The sequence below is a fragment of the Acromyrmex echinatior genome, chromosome 9, assembly GCF_024713525.1.
Source record: "Acromyrmex echinatior isolate Ae372 chromosome 9, ASM2471352v2, whole genome shotgun sequence".
Classification (NCBI taxonomy): Eukaryota; Metazoa; Arthropoda; class Insecta; order Hymenoptera; family Formicidae; genus Acromyrmex; species Acromyrmex echinatior.
This window is the reverse complement of record NC_141860.1, coordinates 750,771-774,175: the sequence shown is the minus strand read 5'-3', so window position 1 is coordinate 774,175 and position 23,405 is coordinate 750,771. Positions and strand designations below refer to the sequence as shown.

At 35.0% G+C, this 23,405-nt stretch overlaps 1 long non-coding RNA gene across 1 annotated transcript; it reads left to right on the top strand.

The window, feature by feature from the left end:
* The first annotated feature begins 566 nt into the window (after positions 1-566).
* Positions 567-7,631, top strand: LOC147908462 (uncharacterized). Its single transcript, XR_015546170.1, has 4 exons — positions 567-4,386; positions 4,605-4,741; positions 4,840-5,046; positions 5,398-7,631. It is a non-coding gene; the product is annotated as an uncharacterized LOC147908462 (long non-coding RNA).
* The last annotated feature ends 15,774 nt before the right edge of the window (positions 7,632-23,405 follow it).

The window sequence follows — 23,405 nt, the reverse complement described above, 5'->3', positions numbered from 1 at the left end:
AGAGTTTAATTGTAGCTGTATGCCAACAGCTTTGATAGAAGGATCGAATTTACTTGAGAAATCGAGAATAGAATATATAATAAGATATTTAATTAATATGGCCATACCGCGAATCGCGAGAAGTACTGTCGGCACGTACACAGTCAAAGCCCCGTATACGAAATTCACAGGTAGGAGAGAGACACAAAGAATAATGATTTCATATGCTTCCGCTTCTCGATATCACCTTTATTGTTTAGAACACCGCGACAATTCCAGTAGACGATATGAAGTCCTCTAGAGACAGTATTGTTAATTGAGGCTGTGTTCGTCATTATGATTAGAGTTGATAAGAAGATACCGAAGAGCTTCACGGAGAGTGTATATGCCTGCTTGAATTTGTGTGTCTCTTAATTGGGGGAATTATGCCCGAAAGGTGATTAATGAGAGAGGTTAACGCGCTAATAAAAATGATCTCATCCGACTATGAATCAATTGGGCGGAGTTGGAAGGAAGAAATAGAGGGGGGAAATGAATTTAATGGGGGTCGGCGACGGGGGGGGGGTGAGGGAGAGATGGATTGTAAGGATAAGGAGTAAGGAGAACAGTAGGGAAAAATAAGAAGGATCTGGGAGGGGGAATCAGGAGGTGTGAAAGGATCATGGAGAGCCCCATCAGCCGAGAGGGGAATAAGTCTACCATTAGGAGCAAATAGGAAAGGTATGTTTTGAATTTCCCAAGAATGGGAGGGGATCGAAACGGTCTATGACGGACCGCTGGCGAGGTGGATTGCTGCCCGCTTTGGAATTATTATTGAAGGAATTAGCCGTGGAAGCCCTAGTGATGGACCGAGCGGCTGCCGCATAGGAATTACGAGGAAGAAGGGGAGAAGGATCTCCATCTGATACACGATTAAGCACCGTATAGGAGTTGTTGTCAAAAAAGGACGGATACAAATGGATTCCCTCTGGGATCAAGTGTGTGAGCTCAGAGGGAAAAACGATGAGGGAGGGAAGGAAAAACACTGGATAATGAGTTTGGGGGAAGGTGTGTAGAGTCCGAGAGCTCGGCATAACTCAACTTGATGCGAGCGTCCGAATAAGAAATATTCTCGATTGCGACCATAGCATAGATTTGTTTTTACTTAATATATTGGGGACAAGACGGAGAGGAGGGAAAATGTTGACAATTACAGCAAATCGGTGGTAAATTAGCACAGGGACAGTCCCTAGGAGATTCATGCCTTGTGTTTCCGCAACGAGATGTTTCCGCAGCGTGGGACGCTCTTACAATCCGCATTAATGTGTCCAAATCTAAGGCAAAGCAAAGACAAACTCGCGGAATATAGGAGAGGACTGGAAAGCGAATATGCAGAAATGAAACCGAATGAGATAAATTTTGACTTGCGAATTTAATCAGGATGGTGCGCGAAGGCATGAGCCTGATTTCATTCTGAGCCTTTCTTTAATTCTTCGAATAAGTCGCTTAGCAGAGACAATTTTATATGGGGATTCAAAGTTTTCTAAAATCTCTTTGTCGGAAATGTCCGTTGGGACATTCTTGATTAGGCCCGAAATGCGGGAATGTATGCAGCAAGATTATTTCTTTCAGGATAAGTTGGTTGATAATGGCGTTAGCAACTTCTATTTTACTAAAGGACACCGCAACGGTGCGCCGTCCATGATTTTTGATCTCTAGGATCTCATGATTAGAAGCCTTATGTAAGACGCAATTGATGTTTAATGATTCTTTTTCCCGAGATCTCCGAAGCGCGACAAAAATGGACAACACAGGGGGGAACGTCATTATGTGGGTTCTTCTTAACCAAAAGGCTGCTCGACATGCTATCAGAGGCAAGGGAGAAGGCCTGGATTTTGTTAGTGGAGGCATCAGGAACTTCCTTGTCAGCCCGTCTTTTAAGAGATTTCTTCGAAAGACCGTTATTACCAGAGACATTGATTTTATTAGATGTGATTTCAATCTCCATTGTTTCCAAATGAGGGGGAAGACCTGACAGTTGGGAAGAATTATCTGCTAATATAGCAAAGTGATTAATAGATGGAGCAGCAAAAGGGCATGGGGCATGGGGGGTTTTATACAAACGCCTGGGGTGTATATCTTTAGTGCAAAGGGATTCCAGGGAACGTGATCGGGAGATAGTTACGCCTTTACGAATATTCGAAGCGACCGGGCTGTTATTTATGTTCGAATTAACATGAGGGGGCGAGCGGGGTCGAGAGTAAGGAGAAAACTTGTTCTTGTTATTTTTGTTCTTGCGAAAAACCATATTAGAGTCAAGGACGGGAACAACATTGCTCACAGCATCAGTAAGCTCATTAGTGCCTGCAGATCTTTCACTGATACTACTAGAGATAAAGTGCGTTATATTAGGATATCCGTCAGAGCGTTTTCAAAGAACGCTGCCAGATCAGAAAACGGTACTGAAGCACGACACAGGGAATTCCCCGTGCCCCCCGGGATCGGGAGGCCAAAGGTTTTCGTCCGTACGCATACAAATCCCGATGCACAAAAGCGAAAGCCACCAAAATATGTGAATATAAGAATAAAGTGGCAAGAAAAGCATAATTGACTATAAAATCACAAAGGAATACGCAAGGCATGATATGATGCAACACGTGATACGCAGCACTCAAACGCAGTCTCGGCAGGATGAACGTCCGCCCAATACAAGAGCTTGTACTAGAATCGCGTTGTCAGTATGAATCAAACCATGTAAGAAACAAAATGTGCTCATTCTCGGACGCATTTCTCTTCATTTTCGTCACGTTCTGCGCAGGAGAAGATTTCGCCATCTTTAAAATTATTGGTGCATTAACAACGCGATAATTGAAAGTACCATGATACAAAGATTATATAGTGTTTCGGAGCAGTCTTTGTAGTGTTTCAGAGCGTTTATGTAGTATGTTAAAATATTGTCATGTGCAATAAAAAAAGTGCAAAAACAATTCGCGAAATATCAAATCGGTATAAGATATTTTTCATGTCCAAAAAAAGATGAAATGATAGAAAAATGGAAAGTGTTATGTAAAGAAAACGTAGACCCAAAAATCGGTATGTATTAGTATTAATACCTACAGATTAATAAAATATGAAATAAAATTACTTTATGAATAAATTAATTATTTCCTAAGAAGCATGAAAACCTGTACATAGAAAACATCTTAATGTGAAAATATCTGTTAAAAACAATGTCTTTCATTAGGTGTATCAAAAAGTTCCATCTAGCGACGAGTAGCTATAGCTAGAACTGTCGGTAACTCTAATGTCTAAACCAAGCTTAATTTTTTAGTTTTACTATCTGTCAATAAAATTCAGTATATAAAAGTATACGTTTGCATCAATAACATTGCTTTTTACTGCATCGAAAATGTCGACATTTAAGTCAAATAAGCGTCATTTGTGCGAAGTGTTAATCTTTTGCTGGAAGAAAACTGCAGCTGAAGCTCATCAAATGCTTATAAAAGTTTATGGTGATAGTGTTCCTTTCTCCATAAAACATGCAGAGAATGGTTTCGACGCTTTAAAAGTGGTGATTTTGATGTGGAGGACAAAGAGCGTTCTGGACGGCCAAAAGCATTTAAAGACGAAGAATTACAGGCATTAGTGGATGAAGACCCATGTCAAACGCAAAATTTGCAGAAACATTAAATTGTGCTCAATTTGTTCTTTCCGATCGTTTGAAAGCCTTAGGAAAGATCTACAAGGAAGGAAAATGGGTCCCGTATGAACTGAAGCCAAGAGACATTAAAAGACGAAAAACCACCTGCGAAATTCTACTTGCTAGACAACAAAGAAAGGGATTTTTGCACCGAATTGTGACTGATGATGAAAAGTGGATCTACTTCGATAATCCCAAACGCCGAAAAACCATTTGCGATCCAGGCCAACCATCAACATCGACGCCAAAGCGGAATATTCACGGAAAGAAGGCAATGCTCTGTATTTAGTGGGATCAACAGGATGTAGTGTACCATGAGCTGTTGAAATCTGATCAAACAGTCATAGGGGATCTCTACCGAGAACAAATTATCCGTTTGAGCCGAGCATTGCAAGAAAAACGACCAGAATATGAAACGAGACAGCATAAAGCGATCTTGCTTCATGACAACGCTCGACCTCGCGTCACAAAACTCGTTAAGGAAATGTTAGAAGCACTTCGCTGGGAAGTGCTACCCCATGCGGCTTATTCACCAGACTGTGCTCCTTCCGACTATCACTTGTTTCGATCGATGGCACACGCATTTGCAGAGGAACACTTCAATTCTTATGAAGATGTCGAAAAATGGATTTCTGAGTGGATAGCCTCCAAAGATGAGTCATTCTTTCGCTTACTGCCCGAAAGATGGGAAAAAGTCATCGCTAACGATGGATAATATTTTGATTGATGTACGTTTTCATCTTGTGTTGTTTCTTAAATATAATCATATTTTTTGCATAAAAACGGACGGAACTTACCGATACATCTAATAATAACAAAACATAATAAACATATAGACCTTCTATTAGGTCATCAATCTTTAATATCTTTACAATATAAATTAAAATTATTTCAAATTGATATCTCTTATAACATGTCTTATAATACACATAATTTATTTATATAGCTCGTGTTTGTTCCAAACACTTTGATCTTTCGTTTAATAAAATGCTTATAGTCCTCTGAAAAAAAGGAAACTAAAACCAGATGCAATTCCAATGGAATTTGTAGAGGAGACTCAGGCAATTGTGGAAAATGATTTGGGTATTTATATAATATACTATATATGTAGTACTAGTCATTGATTCACTTTTAAAGAGTACTGTGTGTTCTACATAATAACATATTGAATATGCTTACAGGAACAGATGTTGCGACATATTATATACAAGTTACTGCAGATTGTGCTACATTAAGCATTATGAGTCCAGTTGCGTTGAGGTCAAAGAGTTTTGTTGCATCATCGTACTCTATAAGTAAAATGATACTATATTATGCTCTTCGAGTCCAATTGCATTGAGTTCAGTGAGTTCTCATCATATCGTGCTCTAGAAACGATGATAATTTTGGTATGTTTTTTTTCTTATGTTATATATTTTTTCTTTTTTTTTAGTTTTATATTATTTAGCTACATTTTGATTAAAGTTTCAAAACATTTCAAAAATTATATATTTTATAATAATCAATAATTTTTATATTATATAATCAATAATGTTGAAATTCAAATTTATACTTTTCACGCAAATATATTATTATATATACATAAATACTTTAAATTTCTGGACAAATATTATTATTATTTTAAACATTAATTTTTTAATATTGTGAATATTAAACCTAATTGTAATAATTAATTTTCTAATATGTTTTTCTATCGTAAAAATTCAATGCAAATTTCTTATGACAATGCTAAAATACAGCAGCTGATACAGGAAAATGCAGTTACTTTTGAAAAATAAAGTTCTTCAACAACAATTGACTCGGAAGGATAAACGTTTAAAAAAAAAGATGAAGAAAAAGTTCCAAGATATGTTAAGCCTTTTCTTCACGCCAAGACAAATCAAGATGATCTTGAATTCTACGCAAAAAATGATTCATTAGTCTTCGGAAGATATTGGTATTCGGAAGATATGCAATATTCTTAAGGAGTGTAAGTCCGAAAGCTTATAAATATTTGAGGAAAACGATTCCTCTTCCGACACTGTCAACTCTTCGGAGATTTATTGATTCACGAGAAAATTTAAATATAATTAATTAATTTCATACATTTTAATAATATGATTGTACATTAATTTAGTAAAATATATAATTGTAATTAATTCATAATTTCGGGTCTCTCTCAAATATACTATTATTTTATTGAAAATATTGTAAATTATATATTTAATTTTAGCGATAGTGTAATTACAGTAGATATTCATGAGAACGTTTATATTTATAAACTAATTAAATTTATTTTGTAACAACTATAATTATTAATCATTACCGTTATAAATTATTTATAATAAAAAACATATAAAAAGAAGAGCATAAAAAACACAGCACAAGTTATAGTTTGTGATATTTAATTATTATTACATTAATTAAAACATTAAACGTTTCGACCACAATCTGGCCATCTTCAGTAATTCAATAATATTTTTAAAACGCAGTTACATCTAGTTGACATTAAATTCAACAGTCGGGTGTTGTAATTAAATAAACATGTTCTTTTCTATGTGAAGATGCTTCATACAATAATGTTACAACGCCAATTGTCATATCACGAAAAGTGTAGAACAAGAATTTCCAGATTTTAATTTAAATAAAATTGTATATCATTTGTTGGAAACACGCCCACAGTACCGTTGACATAGAGGGCGAGACGCGTGTTACCGGTCGAGGAGTGACTTTGAGAAAGATGCCGGAAGTAGCCGCGTGTGAACGGAAGAAGATGAGATCGGATCGCGAGCAGAGAGAGTGCCCGCCATTATATATTTCCCGCCATTATAGCCGTTCGCCTCTTTTTACTGCCATTATTACTACGTTTAATCCGAGTCGTATGCTCTCACTGTTTTATAATAAAGTAGCGTGTTCGTGTAAAAATAAGAAGTGTCTAATATTATTGAGAACCTTACGATCCCGAAACCGCGGCTGCAACATCATTAATATCTTCTAGTCGGAATATAAAGAAATAGAATCGTTACTTGTTTTACAGCAAAAAAACTAAACGATGAATCTCAAATAACTCTTTTGCACAATTAGAATTTTGTCGTGACATTATGTGTTGTTATTTGTCATATCATGTATTTTACCACTATTTATATATCTGAGTCAACAGTTTAGAAAGTTCTAGAATTATTATAAAAGAAAGAGAAATCCTTCTTAAAAAGAGGAAGATAAACATCAGGCAAATCTTCCGTGTCACTTTGCTTATTGATACCTCTTGTTGTTTTGATACCTTATTGATACCTTTGTCTTTTTATATGTATCATTTCCGAAATTCTTCTTTTCATTAACGATTGTTCTGTATCTAAAATTCTTATATCCCAATCTAATTCATACATCTCATTCAAACGGTGACGTGAAACCACTGAAATTTCGGAAAGTTTTTTTTATGTCAGCCTTATGTTCTTTTATCCGAGTTTTTAATTTTAGTTTGGCCAACATAGGACGATTCACAGTGTGTATGTGTTTAAACAATTGATTTTATAAACTACTCCACATTGGTCATCCTTAGGCAAAGAATCCTTTCCTGTCTTAATAAATATATTCATTTTATTCATAGGTTTATAAGCTATATTAAAACCATGAACATGTGAAAGTTTTTTGAATTTTTTAGATACTTTGCCCAAGTATCGTGAAAAATTTTTTTGAAGTAACATTAGAATCACATTCATTATTAATTTCTTCGCCATTTTGATCTAAATTAGTTCTATTTTCCAATGTTTTTATTCTATTTTTTATTGTTAAAATATGAACTTTAAAGGGTAACCATTACTTAAAAGCGTGTGAATTAATTCAGAGATGTTTTTTTCATGAAATTTAGGATGGGACAAAAATAGAATTCTATCAAATTCTAATTGTGCAAAAGAGTTACTTGAGATTCATCGTTTAGTTTTTTTACTGTAAAACAGGTAACGATTCTATTTCTTTATATTCCGACTAGAAGATATTAATGATGTACAATTTTATTTAAATTAGAATCTGGTAACTCTTGTTCTACACTTTTCGCGATATGGGAATTAGCGTCGTAACATTTTTGTATGAAGCATCTTCACATAGAAGAGAACATGTTTATCTAATTACAACACCCGACTGTTGAATTTAATGTCAACTATATGTAACTCTGCGTTTTAAGAATATTATTGAATTACTGAAGATGGCCAGATTGTGGTCGAAACGTTTAATGTTTTAATTAATGTAATAATAATTAAATATCACAAACTATAATTTGTGCGGTGGTTTCTTATGCTCTTTTTTTTATATGTTTTAAAATTATAACCACGTTAGTTTTCAAGATATATTTTTATTTATAATAACATATTAAGTAGTGTAATGCAATCTATTTTGTATTTGCACTTTATATTTTAGATTCATTAACTGTAAAAATAAATGAATAAATTACCATCGAGAGAAGTTCTTATGATTTTATATTTATGCATGCAACACTTTATTTGTTACAGATATTAATTTATTTACTTATTTCCCTACATTACAAGAATTGGCATTACTAAATCAAGTTGAAGAATTAGGAAATGCTATTGACATTATTCAAAAAGAGAGACTTAAATACAATATATTGCTGATTACGCATCCAGATTTGCAAACAGGTACAATCATTTAGGCACTTCGACTGAAATGATAGTTAATCCACAAAACGACTGGAGTAACTGCATTTCAAAAGGAAGATTAATAAATCCTTCTTCTGAATTATTGGAAGTAGCAAAAATAATGAACAAAAATTTCAAAATTATCATAGGAACTTCATTCAGAAGGGTCCAAGGATTTTTTAAATAATTGCAGATAAAGTAGAAGAAAAAATAATAAATATGACAATACCACGAGAAGTATCATTATGTTTAATTCGTACAAACTTACATCAAAGTGCGAATAATTAACAAACAAATTTCGGCCGAAAATCACAAAAAAAGCATAACAAAAAAATATCTATATTTACAAACCGTAGAGTTACTACCAAATAATTTTAATTGTATACAATAAAGTATTCTCGTAATAAAGTATGCATATGTATATGTATATTATTAAATTACAATTTCACATTTAATTACAATTTTCATACAATATATTATTTTTTCATACATAAATATTCAATTACAATTTTCATATAGTATTTAATCAATTATTTTTAATCTACTTATTACTGTTTAATATTGTTATGCCCGACGCGAAGAGCACGCGTTGCCGAGACAATTAGACATTCTTCTGTCTGACAACAAGATCGTCAGATACACTTCTTATTCTTCTTCTTAACATTCGTATTGTTCATTTCAGTGGTTCGGGAGTACGTGTGCGCGTCCGCGAGCGCGACTTCATAAATCGGCCGCACGGGCGTAACAATATTATTATTATTATTATTAATGTGAATATTATCTTTATATGAGCGTATAATGAGTTCGTTAACATTATATTATTATATAATTCTGATTTAAAAATATACTCGCTATCCAGCAAACGAGAATGGATTAAAATGGATAAAAATTTTTTAATGCATACTTTAAATCCATGAAAATGGATTGAAATGGATTGAATCCAAACTGACACTAGTTTAATATTAAAAAAAAAACATTCATATTTAAGAGTTACAAATTTTATTCCTAAGATATTTATAATAATTATATCTTAAATTAACTACTTTAAATTGGTATTAAAACGCACTTTAGTGGGATTCGAACCTGGGATCTCTAGATAATGAATCTTCTACGTTACCCGCTATACCATTTTTTCAATTGGTAAATGTTATTCATTCTCTACTTCAATTACAACCAATTACACTAGTAACGAAATTATATAGATATAATAAAAATATCATCATTTAACAGATATAATAAAGTATAAACAATTTACATTACTATGAGACAACATTGGGTAAGTGTCGAGTAATCTAATCTCGCTTGACCAATGTCGCGCGTCGTGATTAGCCTGATATTCGGGCTGTATTCGACTTGGTTGCGAGTGTTCACATCATTCATTTTACTTCTAATCAAAGAGAAAAAAACAGAACATAGCTCAATTATTTTTATGTTATAATTTTTTTTATTAAAACGAAAAATTTTCTACTTATAATTTTGAATAATTTAAGTAGCATTTATGGTTCATTTTTAAATAAAAACTATTTATTCAATTAGATTGAAAAACTGCATTTCATATTCAGAATATTGAATTGAGCAGTATTCACGTTGCACAGAAATTGCTAATATTATTTTTGAATTTAACTAAATTAAAAAACTGTACTTCCTATTCACAATTCTGAATTGAGTAGTATTCACAATGCATAGAAAATGCTAATATTATTTTTAGATTGAAAGGCATAGAGATATGCTCTATGCGATTCCTATAAATGAATGAAAATGCATTCACGATTAAAAAGGATTTATTTTAATATTAATGAATCCGTATTTTTGAAAATCTGAATCCATTTTAATTCATTATAATATAAATAATATAAATTTGAGTATTTATAAAGCTACAAAATGATTTTTAGGACCCACTATATCAAAGGTGCCGATGCTCAGTGTCCATACTGTATGTACTTATATTGTGACCCAGATATCATTCTATTCTTGTTATTTACCGAATGTTAAACAATGACATAACATCCAGAGAACACCAAGATGGGAATTTGAACACGCCTCAGCATGTTAATTAACCATGCGCTTTTGTAGAAGACAGTTTTCTCATTTAAACCTTAACAAGGTTAGTTTTTTATAAATATATGTACACTCACACACGCAAGCATCGGCGGAATCCGCAAAAGAAATAAATTTGCGCAACAGAAAACGGTGGAATGAAGCCATGACCAATCACGAGCGTTCCGCCAACTCCGCATTGCGCCAATTCCGCACCATAAGATCACGCCATAAAATTTTATATTTGCCTAGTTTACATCGTGTACTTGATATACGTACTAACTAGTAACTTTCTATTAAATTATTTTAATTTCAGCGATGTATTCAAAGAATGATATACTAAATTGATACAATATGCATCAAAATGATTAATTAAATCAGGCCTGTAGCTGAGTTACACATTTTGATCGATTTTACCAATCGTCATCCCCATTCTTTTTGTTTCATAACATTTAGAGAAAACATTAAACGCTTGAACTCAGGAATGATATTGCATTCAGTACTATGACCGCTCACTGAGCGGTAGGCTGCGTTCAGCAAAGAAAGCAGTTTTGCAAAAAAATATTTAAAAAATCATTTTTAATAAATTGAGTTTCTAACATCATAATAATAATAATTATAATTACAATAATAAATTTGTAAACAGTGAATGTGAGAAATGTAGTTTATACATTTAGGTCCAAGGAGCTAAGGGCAAAATCATATAAGAATTTTACAACAGTTGCAAAACAACTGTTTTCTCTGCTGAACACAGCCATTGTAGTATTGAATGCATTAGTCGAAACTTATACTTATAAGGCTAGGACTTTGAAATACATTCACTGTTTACAAATTTTTATTATTGTAATTATAATAATAATTATTATTATTATGTTAGAAACTTAATTTATCATGTTAAAAATGATTTTTTAAATATTTTTTTCAGTGCAAATTTTATTACTATACGTGTTCTATTTTGAAGTGTTACTTTTGAGTTTCCAACATAATAATAATAATAATAATAATAATAATAATAATAATAATAATTTGTAAACAGTGAATGTGACGCAATATGTTTCAAAGTCCTACAACGCTATAGTACTCTGTATGATTTACTAATATCATCCCTGAGTACGAACGTTTTATCTTCTTCTTCTTGTTCAATATTAATTGGCCCTTGCCGCGGAGCAGCAATTCCGACCAGGGTGAACCTAGCTGAAACAAGTAACCAGGCGGGGGCACCGCCTGGGAGAAGAGGAGAGAAACAAAGTTCTCCACCCCTTCCTTAAAACAAAGGTATGTTCATGGAAATCAGATACTGAGATTTAAAGATTTGAGATATGCATAATTAGACGACACAAGGTAGAGGGAGGGGATTATTAATCATACAGTGGATATTAATGGGATGAAGCGGGAAGTGTTTTTTCAGGTAATCACGAAGTGAGTCGATTTATGAATACAAAGTCTGCAATAAAAGAGAATATGATTAATGTCCTGTTTTGGGTCACTACAAGGACATGTAGGTGAATTGGCAATATTTTTACGATGCAGGCTGTATGCTAGATTGTAATGGTTAGATCTAATTTTGGAGATGGTGACGATCTCTTCACTTTTTAGGTTCTTATACCATAGAATCAAAGCTTAGCTGAGTTACTTCTGTGAAAATCATCATATAGCTGCCCTTTAAATGTTGCGCAATGATCTAAGTACGCTTGAAATTTAGTGTTGAAGGATTGCTTGGAGACCATAAAAAAGTCTTGAAATGATATTTTAAATTTAGGCCGGTGTCCACTAAGGACAACCTCGTTGGCAAGATGGTCTGCAGTCTCGTTATTCGATTATACCTTTATGAGGAGTCCAGATAAAATTTTGAAACCATGTTACGTTAAAAAGGACAGACGATCCTTAATATCTAATATAATATGGTTCGCATTTCTAGAGTTGTAAGATGATAGAGCCTGAAAAGCACTTAAAGAGTCAGAGCAGATGGAAACCTCATCACAACATCGATCTTCGATAAGATTAATCGCCTGAAGGATAGCCCAAGACTCGGCTGAGAAAATTGAAGTCTCCGGGGGAAACTTGAACTTGAGATTGAATTTAAGATCTGGTGAATAGATTGCGGAGCCCACGCGATCCTCACTAACGGACTTAGAGCCATCGGTGTAAATAATGGGACCGCGATTAGCGTATGTGGTTATAGTTTCCAGGAATCGGGCTTGGTGAATTTGGTTATTTGCTTTCTTAGGAACATTGGTGAGGGAATTGTCAAATTGATGGACATAAGTATAGCTTTCATAACTGTGTTTATAAGCATAAGGCATGTTGGATCTGCAGATGATTTTAAATGAGTATTTCTGCATTACATAGTACTTGAATGCAGGTACAGTAGCTAGGGCCCGCTGTCTTCTTGAGAGAGAGTATGCAGCCTGTTCCAAGCTTTCAAAGCTGTGCAGCACTGGGGAGTTCTTCTTGGAGAAAGCCTTATAGATGAACTTCGAGGTCATATAGCCAAATCTGATGTTAAGAGGGGTTTCCTTTGCTTCGGCCATAATGACGCTGATAGATGTAGATAATCGGTATCCGAGAGCAAGACGCAGATTTCTGTTGACTTTCCAGTTAAAAATTCAGTCTTATTGCCCTTGAGCTTGAACACTTGACATCCATATTCGATAGCAGAACGAAATATAGCTCTATAAAAGGTAAGAAGTAGGTTTGGATAAGATCCTCATTTAGTGCCTGCGAGAACTGCTAGTATTTTTGTAAGATTGCGTCCCTTATTGACCAAGGTCTTTAGATGCTCCTTGCCGCTCAACTTAGGATCGAGAGTGAAGCTCAGAAAGATGGCAGATTGTACTCTAGAAATTTCTACATTCCGAATATGTAGTTTAATGTCCGGATGTGATTGTCTCTTCCTTGTAAAGAGTATCCATTGGGTTTTTGAGGAGGAAACTTCCAAGTCCCTGTTTCTCAAGTAATCGTGTATATTGTTTAGTGAAGATTGGATTGACGATCTAACATCTTCAGTGTTTTGGTTTGATGAAAAGATAATGACGTCGTCCATATTGTAAGAGAAGGGTGTCTTCATGTAGACATTTATTAATATCTGCACAGTAGAGATTGAAGAGCAAAGGTCTAAGGACCCTTGAGGGGTACCTTTCAAAGCGATGTATGGACCTTTAAGCACGCCACAAATGAACGTGACTTGTCTGTTAGAAAGAAGGTTACTTATGAATTTAACGGTTTTGGGCGGAATCCCAAAACATTGTAAATCTTCAATTAATATAGAAGGAATCACGTTGTCGAACGCTTCCTCAATGTTCAAAAACGCACATATAATAAGGGCGTTATTAATAAAGGCGCCCTGAATATAATTCGTCAGAGCAACAAGATTGTCAGAACAGGCACACTGGGGGCGGAAGCCTGTTTAAGCGGCATTGGATTCAGTAAACTACCTCAACCTCAGATAGATAATTTTTTCCATAATCTTTAAGAGGTATGAGAGAAGAAAAATCAGTCTGACACCTTTACCATTTGATTTAGGGATAAGAACAACTATTGACTTATTCCATTCCGCAGGGAAAATTCCTTGACAGAAAAGATTGTTATAAATTTGTAATAGCACAGAAAGACTATCCGGTGTTAAGTTCTTAATGATGTTATAGTCAATCTGGTCAACCCCTGGAGCTGATCTAGTTTTGGCTGAATCAATAGCTAGGGATAAATCCTTCATAATAAGAGGATTGTCCAAGAATTTAGCGTTTTCGCACTGCGTGGGGGTATTCTCTTCAAGAAGGTTACACTGTGAGGCGGCATCTCGAGGACTACAAGAGGGAGGACAGATATCCACAAGAGAGATATTTTCGGTGACTGTACTTTTTTCTGTTTGATAAAGAGAGATCAATTTGTCGATGTAGTGATATGATCTTCAGAGCAATTGACTACACTTAGGGGGGAGATTTTGCCTCTCACATGTCTCGTCCTCTTTGTGAGCATCCTTACCACACAGCCTGCATCTCGGTCGACTCTTACAAAACTTTTGGATGTAGCTAACCCTGAAGCAAGAAAAGCACGTTTTGACTCTAGGGACAATAGGTAAAACCTCGTGAGAATCGTAGAAAAGAAATACTTGCCTGGGGAGGATCTGCCCAGCAAATTTAATGTTAACCGAGGTGGAAGGAATGTATTCAACATCGCCTTCCTTAACAACGCGCCTGTTAAGTCTTTTAATTTCGGTTACGGGACAAGAAGACTTAAGATTTAATTTGAGTTCCTGATCCGTTACACAGGTCGGAACGCCCCTTATTATACCTGAGCGCATTATCTTAAAAGTAGGGATAAAAATAGAGTACTCTGCCTTGATGAGGTCAGGATTAGTCACAAGGTTGTTAGCTGTTTCGTAAGTGCGCATTTCAACCGAAATTTTGCCACGTGAGACCTTTTTCATAGATACTATATCTGAGTGCATTATCTTAGCAACTTGTCTCTTCATTAAAACTTCGAACGCGATCTCGGTTATGCAATCATTGCTCACTTGCACATGGACAATAAAAGGCACGCGATCAGTCGGACCATACCTGTTATCAGAGAGGTTATGAGAAATCTGATGAGTACGAGCCGCATTGTCAGATAGAGAGACAGAAATAGACAGAAGCAGCTTTGTCCGGGCTTAGGCCCGGTCCATTGCGACGTTTGGCGTACTCGTGTTCATGCTCGAGTACTGAGTCCTCATTGGCTCTTTTGGCCGCGCGATCCATTGTAACGTCCATCTACTCACGTGAGTCGTTCGTTGCTCTGGCAAGTATTTCCTTGGCGAAGGCATCAAAATGTTCAACCGAAACGCTAGTGAGGGTGACGCCGTTCGCAGAAACGCAGGGGAGGGGGACCGAGTCGGGATCCCCCGTCCCACCTCGTGGGAGACACACTCATAGTTTTTCAAAATACCGCTAAAAGTATAGGCAAGGAGAGTTAGGTGCAAATAGAAAGGAGATAAAGTAAGAATGCGAGTCAAATAATGACTCAGAAAGACACAGGTCGCTCTGAAAAGAGCGGATGATGCAATACACGACGCGACACTAAATGCAGACACGTCTGCACCGGTCAAAGTCAAACACACGCCAAACTCCTGTAACTTATAGCACTCGAGACGCGTCCGCCACGGACGAGTGATTCTTCAGAACTCCACGAACGTTTTATGTCTCTGCGTATGGTCTAAATGATATGAAACAAAAGGAGTGGAGATAGACAAAATTAGTCAAAATGTGCAATTCGGCTATAGGCCTAAATTAAATACACATATCGTATATATGTTTACACATATCGCCGAAATTAAGATTATTCAATAGAAAGTTAATAGTTAGTACCATATCAAGTGCACGATGTAAACTAGACAGTTAATAAAGTAATGCAAAAATCCGCCATATTGGACTTACTAACTACTAATGATTGTAGGTCTGTTCACGTTGCTCGCACTTTGCACTCGGCATCTTTGCTTTCTCTCTTTTCCAAAGCCAAATATATATTTATCTCATTTTAAGTGCAAAAATATTTAGGAATTTCATGCAACGCGAACAGACCTAATGTTTCAAAATTTACTGTCTGGATTGAAAGTCTATAGTTTACGTCACGTATACTATAGATTTTACTATGGATTACAGACAACTAGGTCCAAGATGGCAATCGAAGTAGCCAATAGGAAAATTGTCGGCATTTCGATTCGGGGTAAAAAGTGAAAATTTGGGGTAAAAAGTGAAAATTTTTACCATTGAAATTAATGGAGAAAATTTTCACTTTTCACTTTCCATCCTAGGGATAAAGTTTCATGATTGATACCCAGATCAAAGAAATGCGCTACTTTATTAATATTGGGTCATCTAAAAAGTATCCGCGGTACTTTGTCACTAGATATATAACCATCAACACACATCTAGTGACAAAAAACCGCGGATACTTTTTAGATGACCCAATATATAGAGCTTTACTTAGCCTATGTGCATTCTTTTTCGTTTCGCGCCTGCGTATAAAGTGTATCTCTGAGAGAAAGGGTAAGAAAAAAGAGAACAAGGAACTGAAATGTAACGGTTTACAGATCGGCGAAAAGAGTCTTGTGTTCTATGAGAATCTCACGATCGTGAATCGAGACAGACGTGTTTCGTTTCGAAATTTTTGATAGCCAGGATAGCGATCATGTAACTTTTCCGCTAGAACGGAAACGTGAAAAGTGAAAATCTTTATGTAAAATGTTCGTACATATACACATATATACAAAGAATTTTCATTTTTCACATTTCCCTCTAGGGAAAAAATTACATGATCGTTACCAGGTTAGCCCGCCAAGCTTTTCAGTGCCAGTGGCCTAGTTTCCAACCAACCAATTATAGTCGAGCATTCTCCTGTCGTTCGACTGTAACTGGAAAATACTTGACTGTAGTTGATTGGTTGTTCTGATCCGAATTAAACCCTCGATGGAAACTAGGCCAGTGATGCCAGATTGGGCTCATTTACGGCATTTTATGTCATGTGGAGGAGATGCAATTTTAAAAAATTATTTTAAAATTGCACAATAAGCAATGGCTTTTATATGTGTATATTATATTGACAATATCTTTATAATTATATTAATTGTCTTACTTTCGAAATTTTGTTCATTATCAGAATTTTTACATAACATTTGGATAATAGTTAAAAAAGTATTTAAAACAAAGTATTGATCAACACCAAGTGCATTTGATACTCGTAAATGCAATATCATTATGAAAACTACTTTTCGAATTTTTTTTTAAAAACATTTCATTTACATTAAAAAAAAATATTGATCTTTTATTATTGCATGTTGTGCAATTTTAAAATAATTTTTTATCGATCTCTTGAAAAGCGAATGCGTATTTTTCCTACAGTTATTTATTTCAACATAAACACACGAATAATTTCAAAAATTATATCGATCGAAAAACAAGCCAATTTCTTGCGAATCAGGTTTATAAACACGGTATATAAAATCCATAGAAAATTGTAAACAATATCGCGTTTTAATGTTATTTATATTATTTAGGATTAATGAGAGGAATATATTATGGTTATAATTTATTAAAAGTTACATATTATTTGGATTGTTCTTTATCGACACACGTCGAGTGACCGAAGAAGCATTTTCGGTCGCTTAAAATAAGCGTTCAGCGAGAAATGCTTTTTTCTACTGCCTGAAGCTGGCTGAATTGTAACCGCATATGGATATGGACTCATGCCTTTGTGTGTGTCATGACGGCTAACCGCCGTACCCTCTCCACATGCCGTAAAATGCCATAAGACCCGTTCTACAATCAATCGTATGTCGGAATCGGGTGTCGTACGCATGCGCACTGAATTGTCGGTTGTCGAGTGAAGTTGTCGCAAATCGACTGTCATTGTCGGAATAGAAGATGGTCAATTCCGCCTACGACTAGATGAAACATAACCTTCAGACACATTTGTGTATGGATAAACAGATATTTTTATAAGGATATATCGATATATTTATATTATATTATAAAATCACTGAATGTAGATGAAATAATTATTGATTTTGTTCGCGAAAATCATTGTTTATATGATAAACGTGATGTGGATTTTAAATGTTAGCAAAAAAAGAAATATGTGGCAAAAAATATCCACAAATTTGAAAAACTGTTATGATATAAATGTCAGATAATTTTTCAGATTACTTGTTAAATTATTATTATTTAACGTAAAAATATTTTGTAATTTAATCCTTTTGTATCAAACTTAAGAAATGCCTATAAGAGCTGATGAAACACTGGATGAATTCGTGTATATAAATTTATTCAAGTTTAATAACTTGAATAATATACGTTTCGATCATCGTTTTGATCCTTTTCAATATTATAAAACTAATTATTGTAAATCAATACATAGTAGTCGTCAAGCAAGTGGAGTCACATTATTCTACAATTACATGTGTTGTCCATATGTGGTTGTGTAAAATTTGTTACAAGTCCAAGTACCAGTAAATTTCATTAAATGAGCATTTGTAACGCTGTGTTTAGTAATATTGATAAATTGCCCGCTCGATATCATTAAAATGACATCAGCAAATGACATCGAGCAAGCAATCTGTCAATATTATCTTCATGAGCAAGAAAGCTGAAAATAAATTTAAATCTTTGAAAACAAATAAAATATAAGGAAATTGCATTAATAATATTTGCAATAGAGGATAATGACTAAATTAATCTCAATGTGGCTGCAAGACGTATCTCTGTTGGCAAAGATTTTTCTATGACTTTTTTTCCGTAATTTTGATTTTAGTAAATCATGTAAATAATCAAATTGTTTACTGACTTGTAAGTTTAAAAAATTCTTCATGCTCATTCATTTGAAAGTATATAAATAATGCGTGATGAGCACCAAAATTCTGTCTCATATGTGTGGTAATATGAGGTTTTATCCACCATCTTCTTGTACTTTTCTTTTTACGTTTCTTTAAAAGTAACCTTATTTTCATAATTTGCGTCCAAATTAATAATAAATTTGAATATATATTCAACGTTTCAATATTCATTCTTTACATTTGTTCCGACTTCGATCAACGACTCAATTGTAGAATAGCAAGTCATATTCATGTGCAACATATAACATACGACAAACGACTAGCGACAGCTGACATCGACATATGACTGATTGTAAAACGGGTCTAAACGAGCCCAATCTGTCATCATTGGCTCAGTTTCCACCGAGGGTTTAGGACTGCCGCAAACAAAATTCCATAACACTATACGTAAGATATAAGCTTAAATCGATGAACCAATCAGAATATTACTTTTGATTACATAATCTAACGGAAATGGAAATAACAGTAAACTTATCCATAATCTCGCAATAAGATGAATTTCAACCGGTTTAAACTCGCCTAGATAAGTTTACTGCTATTTTTATTTCTGGTAGAGTATGGAGATCTAAAGCAATATTCTGATTGGGTTATCGGCTTAAGTTTACGGTCAATGTTACGGAATTTTGTATGCGGCAACCTTTAATCCGAATTAGAATGTAAGAACCAATCAACTACAATCATTTTATCGCGCGGCAAGCTTTTCCACGTCCAGTGTGCAGGAGCATTAATATACACATTTTGAACTAGTGCAACCAGTGCAGAAACAGAAAATAAATCTCAGGCCTAACAGTGAATGTCAGATGTCATACGATGGCTGTCGTAGAGAACCTACAATCAGAGTGACGCGATACGGGTATCACTTATGATTGGTCCGCCATGTTTTAGCCATTCCCTCCAGCTTTTTAAACGTATTATTTTCTAAATTTTGAATTCATGCTAAAAAATGCTCAAAAATTGTGACAAATTAAAAAATGATAATAAATAAATATTGTATATAAAATAATAAAACTTTTATACAGGGTGTCCCATTTTAATTGCCCACCCCAAATATTTCGAAAACTATACATCCTAGAAGAAAAAGTTTTAGACAAAAGTTGTAGGGTTTCGAGGGGGACATCCAACAGTGACCTTGACCATGACCGTTACCATGGCCGTCAAGGTTAAGTCAAAATTTTCAAATGGAACGCCCCTTTTTTCACACCGCAATTGGAAAGAGGAAGAAATTTTACGTCCGAATATGACCTTGACCGTGACCTCAATGTCAAGATCATGTCAAGATGAAATCCAAACATCTTGAAAACTATGTGCTCTTGCAAAAATGTTCGACACCAAAGTTGTGAGATTACTTAATGACCATGATCATGACCTTCAAGGTCATTTCAAGGAATTAGAAAGAGGAGGAAATTTTACGGGTCTGAATTTTGTGTGATCATAAAAGCAAACTCCCAATGAAGAAAACTAGTTATAAAGGACCATTTTATGAAAATTAACCCTTACTCCGTAACTCTTTGTTTCGGCACCTTAAATCTGTAAACCATGGTCTTTTAGATCCTGTGCCTTTTTTAAACGGTAAAAATGCTTTGAAAAATTTGCAGAAATTCATGAAGCTTCTTAAAACCCTCAACTACAAATCCCAATTAAATATTTTGGGAAAAATAATTTTTTTATACATTTCTTATTTGAAAAAAGTGGAAAAACCTATGGAAAAATCACTTGTTCTTGCACTTGCGGCAGGGTCTTGTAGACCTTGGGTTACAGGTTAAGGGTTAAAGATTTACCTCCGACATTAGTGTTAACCGATGTGTACAGCGTAGAGGTCGTCGAATGGATTTCACACGTCATTAGCCCTGAAAAAGGCCAATATTAGTCAGCAGTTGTTGGACCATGTAAATAACTGAATTCTAACAAAAGCAAGATGTAATGAAGCATTCAGCCAACAAAGGCCAGATGTAATTAAGCATCCAGTCAACAAAGGGAAGATGTAATGGAGCATCCAGCCAACAAAGGCAAAATGTAATGAATAATCCAGTCAATAAAGGCAAGATGTAATGGAGAATCTGGATAATTTATACAATATCCAGCCATCAAAGGCAAAATAAAGTGTATATACAACCCAACCAATAAAGGTAAGATCTAATAGTGAAATTGAATAAGTTAGTAAATGCCCAAACAACCATGGCAAGATGTATTAAGTTCAGGGATCTATTTTAAATGTTCAAATGCCTCTCCATTCACTTCCATGCATTTGTTAATTCTTCTTTGGAAGGAATTTCTTACATTTTGAAGAAAAGTTGGAGGAATATCTTAGCATGCCCTTCGAATTCTGTCCTTCATATCTTCCATTGTTGTGGGTTCCGTTTTATAGACTTTCTCTTTGAGATATCCCCAAAGAAAGAAATCCAAAGGAGTTAAGTCCGGTGATCGTGGTGGCCAAATTTGCGTAGTACTTCCCAGACCAATCCATCTGTTTGGGAATCGCTCATTTAAGTAATTTTTTACTTGTCGAGATCGATGTGCCGGGGCCCCATCTTGCTGGAACCACATTATTTCCTGAATATTATGAGGTACATTTCTTAAAAGATTTGGTAACTCAGTTCGAACAAAATCTAAATAGTTATTACCATTTAAATTTTCCTCAAAGAAATATGGTCCCACAATGTAATCATCCACAATGCCAGCCCAGATATTAAGCGACCATTGACGTTGGAACTCCTTATGTCTTTTCCAGTGTGGATTAATATCTGCATAATAATGCATATTATGCCTATTAACGTCACCTGTATTGGTGAAGGTGGTTTCATCGCTGAACAGTACCTTTGCAACGAATGTTGGATCTGCTTCCACCTGGCCTTGCACCCAGTTGCAGAAAGCTAAACGTCGAGGATAATCAGTCTCTTCTAATTTTTGAAGCATGTGAATGTGATAGGGATGGAATTTTGAGCCTTCAGGATTCGATTGGCCGTTGATACCATGCCTTTTTTCTATTTCTCTTGTTGACATATGAGGATCCACAATAACAGCTGCCACAACAGCTACAGATTTTTCTTCACTAGCACCTGATTTTCGTCGCTCTCTTTTTAGACTTCCGTTCTCAGCTCTGGTGCAAAGCCTTTTTATAGTCTTCCTATCAGGATGACGCCTGTTCGGATATTTTTCAGCATAAAAGCGCGCTGCTAGTGAATAATTATGCTCAGCTCGACCAACTTGGCGAATCATATCAACAATTTCATTAGGCGGATAATCGCCCATGATTACGGTTTACAGAAAAAAAAGACAGAAAAAAATCTAAAATAACCGTTAAACTACTACAAACAACAGAAATCCAAAGATCTTGTTATTGCTCGAGACAACATCAAAATTTCTTACTTTATGAAATAAACATTGAGTATAACTAGATTAAATGACAATCTGCCTTCCGCATGAAAATTAAGAATCTTCCAGTTATTCAAGTGAATAAAAGAAACTAAAACGAAACATGGGTTACATAAATAGAAATTGACAACTTTTTAGATACTACTAAAACAAATGACAATCTGCCTTCCGCATGAAAAATAAGAATCTTTCAGTTATTCAAGTGAACAAAGGAAACTGGCTGGATGCTTAATTACATCTGGCCTTTGTTGGCATTCAGTTATTTACATGGTCCAACAACTGCTGACTAATATCGGCCTTTTTCAGGGCCAATGACGTGTGAAATCCATTCGACGACCTCCACGCCGTACACATCGGTTAACACTAATGTCGAAGGTAAATCTTTAACCCTTAACCTGTAACCCAAGGTCTACAAGACCCGCAAGTGCAAGAACAAGTGATTTTTCCATAGGTTTTTCCACTTTTTTCAAATAAGAAATGTATAAAAAAATTATTTTTCCCGAAATATTTAATTGGGATTTGTAGTTGAGGGTTTTAAGAAGCTCCATGAATTTCTGCAGATTTTTCAAAGCATTTTTACCGTTTAAAAAAGGCACAGGATCTAAAAGACCATGGTTTACAGATTTAAGGTGCCGAAACAAAGGATTACGGAGTAAGGGTTAATTTTCATAAAATGGTCCTTTATAACTATTAGGTGTTGGAATTAATTCGTAGCGTTTTACAAGAGATGGCACAAGCAGTACACTATTTCGTTGTTACCTATAGTTCTGTATACATTGTAAACATCTATCATAGGACGTCATTTGCCGTACATAACCTTTCTTGAAATCATAAATAACAATACTGTATAATTCATTGAATATGTCAAAATTTGTGCCAGATAAAGTGTTTTTGCGGGGAGTTTTGCTTCATTACTTTAATATGAACAAAAGTGCAGCTGAAGCTCATCGTATTTTAGTGGATGTGTATAGTGAACATGCTCTGGCTGAGCAAACGTGTAGGAAGTGGTTTGCACGTTTTAAAGCTGGTGATTTCGACTTGGATGACAAGAAGCGACCTGGTCAGCCGAAAAAATTTGAAGATAACGATTTGCAGGCACTGCTCAATGAAAACTCATGTCAAACACTTAAAGAATTATCTACGTCATTGGAAGTTGACTTCTCAACAATAGGAAAACGTCTTAAAAGTTTGGGCATGATCCAGAAGGAAGGACATTGGGTCCCATATGAATTGAAACCAAGGGATATTGAGAAACGTTTTCTCACGTGCGAACTGCTGCTTCAACGGCAGAAAAGAAAAGGTTTTTTGCATCGGATTGTTACCGGTGGCGAAAAGTGGATCC